A 6,443-nucleotide genomic window follows, 5' to 3' on the forward strand; every position below is an offset into this window, starting at 1 on the left:
TCAGTTCTGGTAAAGTGCCAATAGAGTGGAAAGAGGGGAAAATAGTTCCATTGCACAAGGGAGGCTCTAAGACTGATGTTGCAAATTATAGACCAATCAATATATCTGGAGTGGTGGTTAAGATTTTGGAGAAATTAGTTAAAATTAGAATTCAGGACTGGGTGGACAGCAATATGATACTTTATAAGGGGCAACATGGTTTTGTGAAAGGTAGGTCTTGCCTAAGTAATTTGCTTACGTTCTATAATAAAGTAACAGTGGAGTTGGATAAAGGAAATCCTTACTCAGTGATACTGCTTGACTTTGCAAAGGCTTTTGACAGGATTCCACATGGAACTCTGTTACATAAATTAGAGCAAATGGGTTTGGATCCGAAGATGGTGATTTGGATTAAAGGATGGCTGGTGGACAGATATCAAAGAGTGGTTTACGGAGGAGCTGAGCCCAGGAAAAGGCAAGTGACTAGTGGTGTACCTCAGGGCTCAGTTCTTGGTCCTCTATTGTTTAATTTGTACATCAATGATATTGGAAATACCTTGAATGGAAATATCCACTTGTTTGCTGATGATGCAAAATTGGGAAGAGCGATAATCAATTCAAATGATGTTGATATTTTCCAGGATGACTTAAATAGGCTGACGGTATGGACTGAGGTAAATGGCTGTCAGTTCAACGTGGCTAAGTGTAAGGTAATGCACTTCGGGAGGATGACATCGCATGCTGTTTACTATATTAACGGAACTGAACTGCAGGAAGTTGATGAGACAAGAGACTTGGGAGTTATTGTGGACAGAGAACTTAAGTTTAAAGGGCATATTGCAAAGATTGCCAAAACATCACATCAAATTACATGGTTGTTGAGGAACACACTAACAAGCAGGGATAGGGAAGTTATTATTCCACTCTATAAGGCATTAATAAGGCCTCATTTGGACTATTGTGCACAGATCTGGTCGCCAGGATTTCTTGGTGATGCGGAAGTGGTAGAGAGGATTCAGAGGCGGGTTACAAAGATTGTTGAAAGTCTGTGGGATGTTCCCTATGAGGATAGATTGATGATCGGTGGGCTTCAAAAACTAGCTGATAGACGTAGGAGAGGAGATATGATAGAGGTATTTAAATTGTTAAAGGGATTTTACAGGATTGATACTAATGATATTCTTAAGACCAATGCAGGATGTGAGAGAACGAGGGGCCATCCCTGGAGATTGTGTAAGAGTGTGGTTAACAAGGGTGTTAGGACTAGAATTTTTACTTGGAGGGTTGTGAATGGGTGGAATGCTTTGCCAGAACTGGTTGTGAATGCTTCAACTGTGAATGAATTTAAGGAGAGGTATGACAGGTATTGTGTAAATAATGGTTAGTGTGTCAATGTCGGGTCTCCCGCGATGAGTCTTTTGACTCCATGGAGACACCGTTAAAATAATAATAATAATAATAATAAAAGGCAACTGCACAGTAACACTGTTACTGTAACGCACAAAATGAAATAATGCAAAAATACATCAAAAAAGTATCGAGAAAGAGCCAATTGCAGTGTGTGTAAACAAAGATTATCTAAAGGGTTTTATAGTTCATAAATAACTAATGTTTATTAATTTAATTCGAGCCGCGTCAGCCTGACGCGTCGATAGTCTATCCCGCATATATACGGGATTTTTAGCTATGGTCCCTCAGCCAATTAATATGTTTATAATTTATAAACTATTATCTTTAAAATTTTATTTGTCTATCAAAAATCTAAAAATAAGTACACATTTAAAATCAAAGTCAAATTGTCTAAAGTTACTTAAACACAGAATGCATATTATGTTTCACATTCAAAATAAAAAAGGACTCCGAAAAAAATGTAAAAAGTGCGTATTTGGATAGACGCTATTTCGTCTATCCAAATTCGAAGCGGAATTTAAGAAAACAAACAGTGTTTCTGAAACTTCAGATATCCGTGCACCCCTTCTTTAATTTTCATTATTACCAAGCACCTTATCAAAATAATAATAATAATAATAATAATAATAATAATAAAGAAAAATATATTTCATTGTAAATGTCTGTTTTATTTGAATTTAGATATACATTTTTTTAACAAAAAAATATGATTTATTTTTAATAGTACAAAATTTATAAAGATACTATACATTTTTACTTAATATAAATCATTTAGCATCAATCAGAGGAGTGAAATTGTATATTTCTATACCTGCTATATTGCTCTCTTTTGTGCATTTTATAAATCCAGTCTTTAACCAATGATCCATAATTAACTATTTGAAAGCTAAAAAAAATACCGTAATTACTCGACTATAGCTCGCACTTTTTTCCAAAAATTAAAGCTAAAAATCATGCTGAGAGATATATGTGGGGTTTTCGGAAACTAAAGTTTTCAGAAAAAAAAAAAAAAAAAGACTGAAAATGGGTATGACTTACCAAGAAGCTTCTATTCTCTATCACTTCTTCTGTCCTCAACTAATTCAACGACCTAATCCGTCCACTGGCTCACCCTAGAGTATACCGTATTTATTGAACCTGTAATCTACCATATATAGGGGAAACAGGATGCACAATGGTATGAATATAGGGGAAATAGGATGCACAATCAAACCATGGTATGAATGTAAATTCAAGGACGCCTTCTTATCAACCACCCCAATCTGAACAATAACGATGGTCTAAAAATCCCAAGCATATGGAATGCACATATGCTTGGAATTTTTGGTTTTTGCTTGGGAACTCACGAAACCTTTCACCCTAAGAGTTAACTATAAACAGGACTGTAGATAATCCAAAATCCTGAATCTAATATAACTATTGAATGTCGAAAATAGGGCATCATTATTACTGTAAGAAAATTATCTATAAGAAACAATGATGTCCTATTTTTTTTTTATTAAAATAGGACATAAAATAGGGGAAATTAAAATAGTTAGTTATAACATAGTTGTAAAGTCCATAATTTCTAAAATGAATGCTGATCACCGTGCAACACTATATATCAACACTATATATAAATCATCTCAAAGAACAACAAAGCAGCAGATACTATGAAGACCTCATAAGATTAAAAGCTCAGTCAAATTTGTACCACTGACAGCTGAAATATGATATTACCTAATAGAATTTTACCTGAACCTTTTGATATTAAAAACAGCATTGACACAAGGAACAGTCCTTCTGCCCATCCTTTTTAGCATTGGAAAAAGGTATTCGAGAAATTGTAAAAGGTAATACAAACAGAACAGTAATATCAGGATATGCAGATGAGTGGCGAATTCTCCATGCTTGCTGTGCAAGCTCATTAATTGAGAAAGAAGCAATATTTATTTGTTAATAAATGCATGCATTTATAAGCATTCCATTTATTTTTTGTAGACAGAAGGCGTTTTAAGCTTGCGCGGCAATAATTGAGCTTTGCGTTGTGTATCGAAGGTCGACGCTAGTCAAGCTACCTGGGCTTGCTAGGTTGTGGGAGCATCCAAGTCCTCGCTTCAGTACTGTGATTTCATGCGTGTCATAGCCATTTCCGCTCCCTCCACGTCATCTCACCCTGTTGCTTAAACACGGAGTCAAAGTAGCTCTAGCCAGTGAGATTCATCCAGCCTTTACAAGTGTGCGTGTTGCTTGGGAAAATTAAGTTGCAACCAACTTTTTATGACGATGTTGTTGGCCAGTTCATAAAGAAGAACCGTAGCGTAGAATTTGTATCCAAGTAGCTAAATTGAAAAATATAGAATATCATTTGTAAAATAAATGTTGTATTTGTATGATTAAATGTACATAAATTTCTAAATATATAGTTTTAAATGATCGGTAATTCACTATTCCGCTAATCAGACTTCAATCACACCGTCATTCCTTGAATGATAACAAGAGCAAGCATCAATTTCAAGACTAGCATTTGCAGATGATATACTAGTATGCTCGTTGGAGAAAATGATGAAGACATTAGAATTACATTAAAATAAGCATCACGTGTTATATTGAATAGAATAACAATCGAAAATTCAAACTGCTTCTGATTAACGAAGATAAAACTATGATAAAAATTAAATATTTACAAGTGTGCATAAATCACATTCAAGTGGGAAATGACCAGTTTTACATTAATAACCTGAAATTTGAAGTCACTCTTCCTTCAGATATCTTGGCACATTCATAATCAAGATAATAAAATTAGTGCAGAAATGCACGCTAAAATACATGCTTCCTAAAGATGTTTTGTTTCAGTACATCATTTGCTATCTTCGAGAATTATCTCAAGCAGAATTAAAACAGAAATATACAAAACAATCATTATACCTATTTTTTTTATATGGAGTAGAAACCTGGAGCATAACAAACCAAGATACAAAAGTTATGCAGAAAAGAACCTCAGAAAAGTCTTTTGACCTGTAAGAGAAAACTCAACAGATGAATGGAGTGGAAGACATCGTCAAGAACTATATGAGATATGTATATCCCATTCAATGGCGGCCGGTGAAAATTTTAAGTGGGGAGGTCTGCATATACAAAATAAAAAATATATATATTTTTTTAAATAATAAATTCTTTTTTCCTAATCAGTAACCAATTTATTAATAAATAAATTTACATATTAGAAAATTGTTTTATTAAAAATCTTTCACCCTCACCACGAACAAACACCAATAATAAAAGTTTCGTATCTCACAGAAATAATGCGCGCAAGCATACGATACACTGCCCAAAAGAGCAGTGTCAAATTCACTAGTTACATGCAATGAGAAGCTCAGTGTCAAAATATAAGCTGTAAACTTTAACATGTAGTATTGCATTTATATAATGATGTATTGTTATTATTTATAAACACGAACAAAATTTAAATTTTTATTTTTTCCTTGGGGGTGCTGCAGTGTCGCAGTGCTTATGTAAGGGCCGCCACTGATCCCATTTCTAGCTGATGAAATTAGAGCTTGCAGATTGAGATAGCTTGGACACGTGGAAAGAATTGATGAATAAAGAATGGCTAAACAAACAGTAAAGTTGAAGCCTGATGGAAAGCGATCTATAAACAGACTGCAGTTGCAATGGCAGAAAAATATCTACTCACTAATTAATTAAATAATTAATAAGTAAGTAAGTAAGTAGTTTTTAAAAGGCCTGTGTAGCTCAGTTGAAGTGGCGCATGCGTCCTCTGCGGTTGGACGCTTGAAGTCAGACTTAAGTTCAAGTCTAGTCGCTGACTGGAGGAACTTTTTATAAGCCTTTCTTCGACCAATTCCCGAGTTAGTCGATCTCTGGCATGGGCAAGCAGGTTTTTACTCCTGGAAACTCGGGTTTTTTATCCCGTAAACTCAAGAAAATCGACCGTAGTACCCACATTATTTCAGACAGTGACATATCTTGTTAGAGTTACGTTCCAAGAGATGTCAGCATTTGTTTGCCAGCCTCTTCATCGGTGGCTGCTATAATTAGCGATAGACATGGGCCAGCTATCTCTGATTGGCTACCGGTGGAGATTGAACTGCCCACTCAGTCTCAAAAGCTAGATAGGGTATAAAGGCCTCGCTTACTCTCTCTAAGGAATAAAAGACGTTAGCTAATTTATGTATTTATTTATTTTGTAAGTAGTTATTTTAATAGGACTAGTTCTCTTTACTAAACATGTGATCCATGTACTGGAAGTTTAATGAACATTTGTTAAACCACAGAAACACCAGGCTGTTATGGCTGCCCAATGAGTAAACAACTTAATGTTTGTTTTCAAATGGTTTAAGCATAGAGCCTTGCAGAACAGCGCTTGTCACCTGCTTTCTCCTAGATTCTGCTCTTTCATATACTAGTGTTCAGTATATATTCATCAGTCATCCTCTTGTTCACATCTTGAGTTTCATATCCATCCCCAATTGCTCAACTTGCGTAAAGTGTTCCGGTTTGTGTCCTGTCAAACACCTTTCCAAAATTGGAGACTCTACTTCCAAGAGAGAGAGAGAGAGACAGAGAGACGGTGGCATATCATTTCTTGTAGATGAAGTTACATTATCCCACACATGGCAATTTCGTTTCGTCACCAAACTTCAGATATGGACGTCAATTCCTGAGACATGTCAAACTGGTGACCGTTAACACTGATAAGTCTGTTTTGCAAACACGATATTTCAACAAACAACTGATGATCGCCTAGCTTTGGTCGTTTTCAAATATTGTAGAGATAGGGAATTACCTGATATGCAATTTTTGACATTCCAAAAGAACAGGCTGTGTGCGGTAATACTGTGTGTGTTGTTCCCATTGCTTAGTCAAAAAAAAAAAAAAAAAGTGGGGATACCTAACTTAAAATCCTTGAAAACAATAACGTTCGGGAAAACCGGATGTGGTAATTCTACATATTACATATTGGTCACTTTTAGGGGGAAAAAAAATTGTAATTATTATGTAAAAGCGGGAAGGCCTTCGACAACTAATTGCCATCTAGCGACGAAAATAAT

This window comes from Typopeltis vanoorti, chromosome 7 (genome assembly GCF_054136105.1).
Source record: "Typopeltis vanoorti isolate ZY-2024b chromosome 7, IOZ_Tvanoo_1.0, whole genome shotgun sequence".
NCBI lineage: Eukaryota > Metazoa > Arthropoda > Arachnida > Uropygi > Thelyphonidae > Typopeltis > Typopeltis vanoorti.